This window comes from Mustela nigripes, chromosome 10 (assembly GCF_022355385.1).
Source record: "Mustela nigripes isolate SB6536 chromosome 10, MUSNIG.SB6536, whole genome shotgun sequence".
Lineage (NCBI taxonomy): Eukaryota > Metazoa > Chordata > Mammalia > Carnivora > Mustelidae > Mustela > Mustela nigripes.
Genome location: NC_081566.1, coordinates 41889059 through 41901725, shown reverse-complemented (window position 1 = coordinate 41901725; position 12667 = coordinate 41889059). Strand labels below are relative to the sequence as shown.

Sequence of the window (12667 nt, the reverse complement as noted above, 5' to 3'; positions counted from 1 at the left end):
GATCTTAAAAAATGAATAGGATTTCAAGAGGCAGAAACGGGAGAAGTCGTTTGAAGAAACATGGCACAAAAAATGAGGAGAGGAAACGGATGGATGATGAATTTAGAAGAAAGCCAGTCTCAAAACTGAAGAGAATCTACTTTGATCGAAGGGTTGGTTACTGAGTAAAAGATTGGCCACGGGGGGCGCATGGGTGGCTCAGTGGGTTAAAGCCTCTGCTTTCAGCTTAGGTCATGATCCCAGGGTCCTGGAATCGAGCCCCACATCGGGCTCTCTGCTCAGCAGGGAGCCTGCTTCCTCCTCTCTCTCTGTCTGCCTCTCTGCCTACTTGTGATCTCTGTCTGTCAAATAAATAAATATTAAAAAAAAAAAAAGATTGGCCACGGGATTGAATCCCACTGTCCAATATAATATCCACCAGCCACGCCACACAGGGCTTGAAATGTGACGAGTCCAAATTAAAATGTGCTCTAAGTGTAAAATACTCATCAGATTTCAAAGACTAACTTAGTAGGACTTCTTTCCAGTTACTGCAGCTGGAGGAACCATGAACCTCAGAGTCTCCAGAGACACTCTGTATGAGGTGGTGCAGAAGTCCTGCATGGGAACCAGGGCAAGTGCCCAAGTTTTTGGAGATGGTGGATCTGTAGATCAGCCTGAGGAACAGTGACCTTTACAAAGACAAATGCTTTCCAGGCACCATCAGGCTTAAGTCCACTCCCCGACCCAAGTTCTCCATATGGGTTTTGAGGAACCAGTAGCCCTGTGATGAGTCCAAGGCTGTGGATATTCCCCACATGGACACTGAGGCACTGAAGAAACTCAACAAGAATAAAAAATTAGTCAAGAAGCTGGCCAAGAAGCATGATGCCTTTTTTGGCCAGCTTTTTGTTTTTTGACTCTCTGATTTTGCAGATCCCATGAACCCTGGGTCCAGACCTGAAGAAGCCTGGCAAGTTCCCTTCCTTGCTAACCAACAGTGAGAACATGGTGGCCAAAGTGGATGAAGTGAAATCAGTCATCAAATTCCAGATGAAGAATGTGCTGTGTCCGGCAGTGACCATTGGCCACGGGAAGATGACAGATGATGAGCTCATGTACAACATTCACTTAGCTGTCAATTTCCTGGCATCATTGCTCAAGCATTAGTAGAACATCCAGGCTTTATACATCAAGAGCACCATGGATGAACCCCAGTACCTGTACTTAGGCATAGTTTAATAAGTCCTAGCGTGCTACCATTAAAAAAAAGAAAAAAGACTTAGGAAAAAATACTGTAAATTGTCCCATTAATAATAATAATAAGGGGTGCCTGGATGGCTCAGGCATTAAGCATCTGCCTCCAGCTCAGGTCATGATCCCAGGGTGCTGGGATGGAGCCCTGCATTGGGCTCCCTGCTCAGTGGGAAGCCAGCTTCTCCCTCTCCCACTCCCCCTGCTTGTGTTCCCTCTCTCTCTGTCAAATAAGTAAAATCTTTTAAAACAAATAATGTTTTATACTGATTACATATCAAAATGATTATATTTTGGATATATTGGGTTGAATCAAATATATAATTAAAATTAATTTCATCTGTTTCTTTTTACTTTTTTAAATGTGGCTACCAGAAAATTTTAAATAACAATTGTGGTTTGCATTACATTTATATTGAGACTCCTGTGGGATGCCAGCAAAGTAAGCTAGGGCCAGATTGTGGAGGATTTTGAATGCTGCTCTAAAAAGTTCCATGTGTTACTCAGTAAAGTAATGGAGAGAATCAAAGAGTTTTGAGCCAAGGAAAGGCCATCTAATATTCCTAACTTTATGACTAAGCATTCTGTCTGCACACAGTCAATTTTAGAAACCATTTTACCATTAGCTCTGGGCAGATGATTAATCGTGGCAATGTGATTCTTACAGAGAATATTTGATGTGCTAGTCCTTGTCACTTTTATTGTAGCATGAATGAAATCTAATGTGTGCTCCTTTGAGGGGGAAATTGGAACGTAAATGAGCCAAACTTTTAATAATTCCCCTTTACTTAGGGGATAAAGTGATTCTTTTTGTATGAAATTAACTCAATATAGCAGCTTTCAAAATTCTCTACATCTCCCCCTAATCCAGTCAAATATGTTAAAGGGCTACTATAGTTAATAACGCTGTAGTGCATATTTGAAAGTTGCTGAAAGAGATCTTGAAAGTTCTCATCATAAGAAAAAAAAAAACCTTGTTACTGTGTGTGGTGACACGTTCACTAGACTTACTGTGGTGATCATTTTATAGTGATTACAAATACAGAATTGTTATGTTGTGCACCTGAAACTAATTCGATAAGAAAATAATTATTAAAAATATGTTGGGTTGAAGTGTAGATAGTGTTAGAATGCTAGAAAGAGCAGAATCTGTAGTCTGTTCTTGTTACATCTTTGCCACCGTCTTTATGTGACTTCATGATTGCTCGTTTCTTGTCAGACACCATTCCAAACAATTTATATAAAGTATCTTGGGAATTCTCACATATTCTATTGTCTGGAGACACAGAGAAGTAGCTTGCTCAAGAACACATAGTGTAAGTTTTGTTGGTTGGTTGGTTGGTTGGTTTGGGGGGGGGGGTGTGGGGGGTTTTTTTTTTTTTTTTTTGGAGGTAAGGTTTCAGACAGGCGCACCTAAATTCAGAACCCAGGCTTTATGTAGAAATACAGTGATCCTTTCAGTTTTTCAATGGACATACATGTATGAATTTTTTGAAATACTTGAATTTTTTGAAATACATGAATTACTTTGAAATACTTCCTAACTTAACAATATTTTGCAATTTTCCCAAGTTGTATTCTCCTATAGCATGATTATTAATAGCTACATAATATTCCGTGCATGAAAGCTGTATCACACTTTGTATAGCCATTATGTCATTTGCAATATTTTCCAATTAATATGCCACGATGATCTTTCCTGTAATCAAGTCTTTGTATACAACCCTGATGATTTCTTTAGGAGAGATGCCTACAAGTGAAATTTCTGGGCCAGAACAATCACCGCTAAAGCACTGGAATTAAGCAGATGCAAAGAACGGAAAGCAACATCAGCTAACAGAAACTCTTTTCTGTCCCACCGCCAGCCCGGTAGCAGAAGGCAGCGCTCAGATTGCCGATGGCCATGGAAGAGGAGAGCCTCCGTGCTAGGATCCATGAAATCTCTCTGCTTTCCTGTCTCTCTGGCTTGCAGGGCTTCGGCCCCCAGGGTCCTGGCTGGGGACTCCCTCCTGGGTTTGCGTCACTTAAAAATTACTTGGACGCCTTTAAGGGATTTACAGGACAACCACACTGTCCCTCCGCAGGGTTCTTTCTCCCACTCCAAACGCCGCAGTTCAACCCAGCGGCTTCTGAGCAGTGTATTTAATATTCTCTCCCAGACTCTCTTATTTACGTTTCTCTTGTCAGGTCGGTTTTAGAACTGATATCCACCCTATTATCAACAGTAAAATAGATCTGATGCCACTACAGCCCTTCGAAAGTGATACACCTCTCGTTCTCTTAATCCTGGGGAGGGGTTACAAATCAAAGAAGCCTACGTCATAATGGTTATTGAGCGCAGAAACACCTCGCAATTCTGAAGTAGCTGCTAATGCTGGTGAAAAGTGCCTGATTGAGGTCTTCTGTTTCTCTTTCTTGTAGGAATCCGGAGCTTTCTTGGGCTTAAAACAGTTTCACAAAACGCAGGTTGAGAAACCGATTACACAAGGTTCTTTATTCTTATGTAAGGTATTGTAGTTGGACTTTTTCCTCGTGAGAGCCCGGATAGCTCAGTCGGTAGAGCATCAGACTTTTAATCTGAGGGTCCAGGGTTCAAGTCCCTGTTCGGGCGCTTGTCTCAAACTTTAGCCTTTTTGTTTTCCCTTCGATTTTTAACAAGCTGAGAAACACAAATTCCGTCTCAATGAGAAACTATTGTACAAAAACCTCCATATTCGCTAAAAAATTAAGTAATTTTGCAGGGTCAGTTTTTTCTTCCCTGAGAACACATTTATCTTGCATATTCTAAAAGCAATGGTAAAATAAATTCATTTTGAAGTAGAAGTACGTCTTACCTCAAGAATTTCGTATGGTAATATTTGGTAATGTAAATGAGGGGCAAAAGCCACAATCGCCCGAACAGGGACTTGAACCCTGGACCCTCAGATTAAAAGTCTGATGCTCTACCGACTGAGCTATCCGGGCACTCTTTGAAAGAATTGTTCTTCTATTTACTTGATATAATTCTAATAAGTTATTTCTCTGGCAAAATACCTTTAAAATAATTCTTTCAGCACAGTGAGGGAAAACATTCACTTTCCTATCTTTTTCTCGATTTACTTAAGACACGTGTTCTTTTTTGAGTTCTCTCATATTTCATGTTTGCTCAATTGCCGATATCTACAAAACTGAAAGAGTAGCAACTTACAAGACAAGGCAACCAACTTTAAATTTTCAGACATAGAGTTGCAACCTTTTTATTACAATTCTTCTGTCTTCCATCTATCACATTGCTGATAGAACCTCTTAATTTTAGTGACCGTACAGAACCAGATTGATGTATCTTTCCCCTTAAGGAAAAATACATTTCCATTCACTAGATGATGTCGCTGTTAGATTAGTATTCCTCAGCACAAAAGAAGGAAAGATGCAGTTGATTCATGAATAGAGGAGCTGATAGAAGAGAATAAAAGTAACAGTGGGAAGGGAGGGTCCAAATTTAGATTGAGAGAAAAAGATCTCAGACTCTTCATTTAGGTTTTCATCGGAGTTTCGCCTTCTGACAAGTTGCAGACGCCTTCTGACAAGACGCGCCCTCCTAAAACAGTATTAAGTATGTACCAGCGGGAGCAACATGGAGTATTGAGAACAAATACCTCCAGATCAGCCTAGTCTTTCCCAAAATCAGTTTCATCAACCCTGACGCATAGGGTGTGGAACACAAGATTATGAAATTTTGAAAACCGATAAGGGAATTCATTCTTTATTTCTGGGAACTTGAGATTTCTGAACACAATGAACAACAAAACAGCTCAGCCTCAGCTGGAGGGATTTCTTTCCTACAATTGTCTGATTCTTTTAGAACGAAGACCAGCAAATGATGTGACCCTGAGCAGGCCTGGGTTTCCGCATCTATAAAATGAGGGAATTGATTGGTCGACCTGTAAGATACCTTCTAAATCGGAAGTTTTCCCACGCTATTACTTTTCCCACTGTGAATAAGATTAGAACGAACAGACTCAAAATGCAACACGAAGAAATGATTTAACTCAACAAACGTCTATTGATCTATTGATGTATGGTACCTACTATTTCTACAGCAGTAAACTAGGCACAGTGGGAAGGAAAACAGTAATCGTGGAAGGAAAGTGGGGAGTGTAAATTGGGTCTGAAGGATGGTGAACAGGCTCCTAGGGCTGGAACGGAAGGAGGTAGCAAGAGGAGGTGCCAGATTGGAGACATCTGACTCTGACAGGTTTATCTCAGGCCAAGGAGGAAAAATTATATCATATAGGCAATGCGAAGTTTGAAAGTTGAATCGAAGGTCTAGCTTGTTAACATTGCAGTGTCCCACCCGAGGTAGCAGGAACTAAATCGGCTTTACCCCACGTTGCATTACACACACCGGAAGGAGTGCAATCTTGTACCTAATTTAGCGCTAACTCCGGAGAGTTTCTTCAAGCTTCTCACTTTCCATAGACTGTCTAACTTAATTCTCCCGCTAGAGGGCAGTCCAAACTCATAGATTCTATATTGGGAACCCCGCCTCACATTTCTTAAGCATCATTCCCCCACTAATCTATCCCTTTTAAATTTTTTTGTTTCAATTTAGTATAACATATGGTATATTAGCCTCCGATGTTCCCCCACTAATTTGTAAAGGGATACTTTTTGCCCACCCTCTCCCACCCCACCCTGCCCTGGCCCCCATGCCCCCATTCACCAAATTCATCTGTCTTTGAAAATCACCATTGACTCTGTGTCAGAGCTGGGAAAAGTTGTGGAGCAGGAAAGGTAATGCCCTTCTCCCACCTCCTTCCCCTCGCAGTGACTCCATCTGTTACCTGGACCTAGTCTTCTCAACAGTCAGCTTAAGCAACCGTTAGCTTAAGCAGTCACACCTTGGAGCGGAAACTTTTCACAGGGACTTGAGGGCACCAACATGCATGGTGAGGTCTTGTCTTCCTCATCCTGAGGGTCCCACAGCATGCATGGCAGAGAAAGCACATGGTAGTTGTGAATTGGATCCAATTGTACGGAGAGCCAGATAGCACATCTCTATTAGTGAAATTCAATTTAGGCCTTGCAGGAAAGGTTTAATTTGGGGAGGCTTTCCCGGGGCTTCCCAAATCAATGCTAAGTGTAGCTGCCTACTCGAGGACCCAGTCTTCCATCATCACTGTATAGCTGAGACCATTTGGAGTTGAGACCATTATAAGGCACTGGGGAGATGCCTGGTACAGAGAAGTTGTTTGGAGACATCTCTGGTGATTTGGCCCTAATAACTTCAAACTGAGAGCAACCTGGGTTTCTGGTGGGTGCTCCCACCCCTCACCTCTCTGAGAATACGGGGAAGCTAACAGCCCCACAGTCTTGGACAGCAGCAAGAGCTCAGACACTGGGATAACTATTTCCTGAACCAGGCAGCCCTCAAATATCCTGGGTCATTGGAAAGGTGTAAGAGAGAAGTAGGACTGTTGTCAAAGCCAGTGGGATTCGGTGAGATGGAATAAGTCAATCAACCACTAAATATTTCCAGGGCTCACCTACCCCATCTCCAACATCTATTCTCCTTTCAAAAATATTTGGATCTTTTTTTTTTTTTTAAAGATTTTATTTATTTATTTGACAGAGGGAGATCACAAGTAGGCAGAGAGGCAGGCATAGAGAGAGAGGAGGAAGCAGGCTCCCCGCTGAGCAGAGAGCCCGATGCGGGACTCGATCCCAGGACCCTGAGATCATGACCTGAGCCGAAGGCAGCAGCTTAACCCACTGAGCCACCCAGGCGCCCCTATTTGGATCTTTTTGTGGAAAGTCTACTGAAGGGTTTTTATTTTTATTTTTTTTTTAAAGATTTTATTTATTTATTTGACAGAGAGAGATCATAAGTAGGCAGAGAGGCAGGCAGAGAGAGAGAGGGGGAAGCAGGCTCCCCGCTGAGCAGAGAGCCTGATGCGGGACTTGATCCCAGGACCCTGAGATCATGACCTGAGCCGAAGGCAGCGGCTTAACCCACTGAGCCACCCAGGCGCCCCTACTGAAGGGTTTTTAAAGGAACATGGCACAAACATTGCTTTTTGCGATTTCCTTTTTTGCAATTAAATCCCTTTTGTAATTGCCTTTGGCAATTAAAGTTGTTTCTCAGATAAACCCTACCTAGCCCAGGGGCACTTGGGTGGCTCAGTCAGGTAAACCCCGCATCAGTTTCCTGTAGGGAGTCTGCTGCTCCCCATCTCCCCATCTGCTGCTCCCCCTCTGCTGCTCTCCCTGCTTGTGTTCTCCCTCTGTCAAATAAATTAACAAAAACAAAAACACCCTAACCCAGAGCAGAGCCCCAAGAGAACACAGCACAGATTTACTCACCTTCTCCTCTCATTCATTTCAACTACCTGTTCCCTAATAACCGGGTCCCCATTCATTCACTCATCACCAATATTTACTGAACACCAGCTCTGGATCAGGCAATGAATTAATTTTAGAAATTCAAGGGTAAACCCAACAGAGATTGCCTTGTCCTTAAGGAGCTTATAGTCTAATCATTCTTCTGTCCCCTCCCCAATTCAGGAAAAAGTCAGACAAGTAATTCCGACTATCTGTGATTAGTGTGACAATCCAGGCATCTCTCAGGTGTATTTCGACATTTTCGGGAGGTGCTCTAGGGAAGCTTCCTGGAAAGCTAATTGTAGGGTGTATTAGTCTGCTGTAGCTGCTATAACAAATAACCACAATTTAGTAGATTAAAAGTTTATTATCGTACAGTTCTGTAGACCAGAAGCCTAACATGGGTCCTATTGAGCTGAAATCAAAGTGTCAACAGGGTCGTGTCGTCCTTTCTGAAGGCTCTGGGGGAGGATCTGTTTCCTTGCTTTTCCAGTTTCTAAAAGCTCTTCATGTTTCCTGGCTCAGGACTTCAACCCTCTGACTTAAGAGCCAGTAGTGTTGTATCTTACCATTCTTCCAGCACCACAGCGCCCTCTGATTTCAGCTGGGGAACATGCTCCCCTTTTGTGGACCCGTGTGATTAGCTTGGGCTCCCGTGGGTAATCCAGGCTAATCTCCCAATCTCACAATCTTTAACTAAATCCCATCTGCACAATCCTTTTGCCATATAAGATAACATATTTACACCTTCCAGGGATTGGGGAGCAGACATTTCCTCCTTTGGTGGGGGCATTATTCCGCCTACCATGTAGAAAGACAGCCACATAAAGAGCAGGGCAACAGAGATAAGGTTGGGGGGGGGGGTAGGAGGCCCTTTTCAACCAGTGGGAAGAGCTTGTAGAATGACTCCAAGGCAGGAATCACATGTATTCCAGGAACAACGCAGAGTTTGCATTGGAATGAGGGAGGGAATTATTCATTCAACGTACATTTCTTAAAGCCCCGTACATGGTAGGTGCTGTTTTGAGGATACAAAGAAAAACAGGACAAAGTCTCTGTCCTCTGAAAAGCAAGAGCCAGATTATGAGAAGCCTTGTTGACTTTCTTAAGGAGTTTGGGCTTCATCTAAGAGCTCTATGGACTCACCCATTCATGCACTGGACAAATTTTATTGAGCATGTGCTATGTGCCAGGCATGTTCCAGGCTCTGGGAATACAGAAGTCTAAAACTAAAGGAAAAAAAAAAAATAGACCCAAAGAATCCCTGCCCTTGTGGAGCTTCCATGCTAGCTGATGTCAATTAAGCAAGGGAAGCAGATGCCTGCTTTAGAAAGATCGTTCTGGCTGGGGTATTGGGGAAGAGACTGGAGCAGAGCTCCCTCCTGGGACCCCTCCTCTTTTATCAGGGACCGTCTTCCCCTTTATCCTCCCACTGTACCTGTTCTGCAACACCGCACCTGCAGCCCTGGTTCAACATCCTACACCTGGGCTTCCCGGTGCTGCAGAAGAAAAACGAGGAAAATGTTAATATCCTCTCCACTACATATCAGAGTATCTGATTCCAGCCACATCCTTTACCCTGCTAACAATTCCATTTCTCTCTCTCTGAGAAGCCACCATTCTCGTTTCTTTTGGTGTCTATTTTAACTTTATCCACTTACTTTAAGTCCTCAAGCCCAGCTTGACTTCTTCTCTTTCAGGAGATTGCTTACAGACTGTCAGCTAGCAACCAGTTAGCCCCTAACCTCTAGGCTTGCCAGTCTACCCAAGTATCTGCTCCGCTCCTTGCCCTTTCTCAACGATGTACCAGGCAATCACACCCCCTTCCCTCTGGTGTGTCCAGATCCCATATCCTCTGGGACAGTTTTCATTAATCATCTCTCTCCTTGGTCTTCCCCTTCAACGATTGCATTGCACTTCCTTCCCATCTGAAAAAGGAAAGCCATAACAAAAACCTACACCCTCTTCAACCCCTATCCACTGACATAGTTCTTCCCATGAATTGCCAGGCTTCTAGAAAGAAGCTCCAGTGGATTCCTGCCAATCCAAAGGGCACTTCCCAGGCCTGCCCTCCTGGTTGTCCCTGCCACACTCGTGTTCCGGTCACTTTCCTGACACTGCCTCCCACCCTCCGTCCTGATACTCTTTGGTCTCGGTTTTTCCCTACCAACTTGGTTGTTTCTTCTCAACTTCTTTAGCAGGGCTCTTCCTCTGCACGCCCACTTGGGAGATCTCATGCATGCCCACAGTTTCACTGACTATCCATAATCTGAGGAGTCCAAAATTGCCCTCACTTGTCCACACCTCTGCTTTGACTTTAGTTTTTACACATCCTCACCCCAACATGCCCAAACTGAAATTCATGTTTGCTCCCCCAACACCTGGGCCCTGTCTTACCATAGTCCCCCACCTGGTACATGGCATGACCTGCCACTAATTCCTAAGGCATCAAGCGGACAGTGATTCTAGATCCTTCCCCCCACTCCCTACACTCAATATATTATCAATTATTGATTTGACTTTTTTTTTTAAGATTTTAATTATTTATTTGACACAGAGAGAGAGAGAGAGAGATCACAAGTAGGTAGAGGGGCAGGCAGAGAGAGAGGGAGAAGAAGGCTCCCCGCTGAGCAGAGAGCCTGATGTGATTCGGGGCTTGATCCAAGGACCCTGAGCCTGAGATCAGGACCTGAGCTAAAGGCAGAGGCTTAACGCACTGAGCCATCCAGGTGCCCCTTGATTTGACTTTCTAATCATTACTTGTATCTGTCCTTTCCTTTTTCTCCTCACTGCTACAGCCCTGGCCCCGTCTTGAGATTCTCTGGTCTTGCACTCTGAATGAAGTCATGGCCTCTGTGAGCTCTCGGCCCATACTCCTAATGTGGCAGGAAACAAATGGCACACACCAGTTTGAAGAGATAATTTACAAAGGGTCAGCAGGGTGAAGGCAATCCACAGGAATAGTGAGCCGCACACTGGGGCCAGCAGGAAAGCGAATTTCCACTCCCAGGTCTGAGAAGCCAATTGAGATAGTCTGCATTGAGAAAGCTCGGGGAAGGAGAGGGAACCACCCAGAGGGAGCTGTGAACTTGGGTTGAAGGTGGCGGCCAGCCCACAGGGACTCCAAAGAGAGTATTTGCTGAGAAGCAAATACCCAGACCTATTTAACCTCCTTCCTTCCAATCCTCTGCCAGGGCTCCCAGGGGTTACCCTCTACTAGGAAGCCCACGGTGAACACTGAGTCTGCAGAGACAAAGGGAAGGCACAGAGCGCATCTTCCAAATCCTCCTATGTAATATGCCAGAAGGTTTTCCGATCATTCCCAGCTCCACTTGTCTACACCCTGGGTTCTCTGTCACCCACAGGACCAAATCTAAACTTGGCATGCGCTGGTTTCTAAGGAAATTTTTTCTCCCTACCAAAGGGCATTATAGAGCCTTTGATAGGATGTTCAACCAGAGAGCCAGGCTTATTTCTTGTTAGCTCCCCACTTGAGAAATGTTCACTCTGGCAACAGACATACTGATGGCCCCTAGGCCACTCTGTTCTCTTGGGCCTCTGAGCTGAGCCTGATGACGGCCACACAGTAAGGGTCGCAAATATCTGTACTGTGAACAAGTGAATGAGGCGTGTTTTTATCTGCTGTGGCTCTTGAGGATAACATCTCCATTATGTGTGCGCAGAGCATTCTGTCTACAGTCATCGGAATGGTTCACGGACATTCTCTCATTGGCTCTTCACAAGAGCCCTGAGTGGTAAATGAAACTGATCATTATTACTGATGCTTGGAGCACGACTACCCAAGGCCACATGGCAAAGAGTAGAGAGAAGAAACACAAGCTCGGGTCTCCCCCGTCATGGGCTTTTCCTCCTATGGTCTCACTCAACGTAGCCTGCAATTAGGGGTCCCTCACATTCACTCAGATTTTGTCTTATATAAGAACAAAACAAAATCCCAAGAAATCCTTCTGCATCGGGAACTCGCTTTTTACATTGCTTTCTCCCGGTAGGACTTCTTCTGCTTAGTCAAATTCCCTACTTAATAAATATCCTCTTACTGAACTTTGGAGTCTCAAGTTCTCTAACTTTACGAATCTAGGAATTGTGTTGGCTTTTTGCAGTTTTGTATTAATGAGGAAATTTTAGAGGTCCCATATCTTATTAAAAAGGCCTTTCCAGGTTTGTTTTTTTTTTTTTTTTTTTTTAACTCTAGTAAACCCTAAACAGGACTGAAATAGTAGCATTTTAACAAATATTTCCTTGAGACCAGGAAAGGGGTAGGTTGGCAGACGTTTCCATGGGAACCCTGGCTAGGGAGTTCCAGGCTTCTGAGTGAGGCTGGGAGCCTGGAGCCCCCATACCTGAAGGGGAAGGCAGGGGAGGGAGGCTGGGAACCAGGTGTTGATCCTTGCAGACCGGCCAGAGAGGAAGGAGAGCCCTGGGAGAGAACAAATTCAAGTTTTGAGGAAATTGTACTTTGAGATCGGAGATCTTAGTTACCATGCAAAGTAAATGCAAATGAGGAGCTGGCCAATTTTTGGTTCTTTTTTTTTTTTTTTTTGGGTGGAGTCTTTAAGAAAATTCTTCTAGAGACCACTGCTCAAAAAAAGCACTTCGAGTCAACATTTAAACATAACCTACTACCACAGCTGGGCTGGAGGACCCTCTAGCACCCCTCCCCCTCAGGACTGCTATCCTCTGGGGTTCAGGTCGCACGAGGCACTCGGGCGTACAGAAACACCACCAGGGCTGAGTGCTCAGCGCGGAGACAGCTTCCCCAATACCCCCACCTCCGCCCTCAAGGTAGGGGCTTTTGCAGGCGTCGCCATCCTAATAATGCAGTGGGGGAAAGTCTTCGAACTGCCCATGGTTCCTTTTCAGCAGAGCGAGCTGGTATTCATCTGACACAGAGCAAAGGGGTCCCCGCGGGGAAAAGTAACGACCCAGCTGCAGAGATCTCACCCGAGTGGGACGCTGCAGAGCCGGCTGCGGGCTCCCGAGCACAATCGGACGCCCGCGCGCCGCTCGCCCCCGCGCCCCCGCGCCCCCGCGCCCCCTCGGGGAAGGAGGGAGG

At 44.7% G+C, this 12667-nt stretch overlaps 2 non-coding genes and 1 pseudogene across 2 annotated transcripts; 2 read left to right on the top strand and 1 right to left on the bottom strand.

Annotated features, from left to right (window-relative positions):
* The first annotated feature begins 547 nt into the window (after positions 1-547).
* On the top strand, positions 548-1453 carry LOC132026170 (large ribosomal subunit protein uL1-like; annotated as a pseudogene).
* Positions 1454-3771: 2318 nt separating this feature from the next.
* On the top strand, positions 3772-3844 carry TRNAK-UUU (transfer RNA lysine (anticodon UUU)). Its single transcript has one exon. It is a non-coding gene; the product is annotated as a tRNA-Lys (tRNA).
* Positions 3845-4124: 280 nt separating this feature from the next.
* Positions 4125-4197, bottom strand: TRNAK-UUU (transfer RNA lysine (anticodon UUU)). The gene has a single exon. It is a non-coding gene; the product is annotated as a tRNA-Lys (tRNA).
* Positions 4198-12667: the final 8470 nt, after the last annotated feature.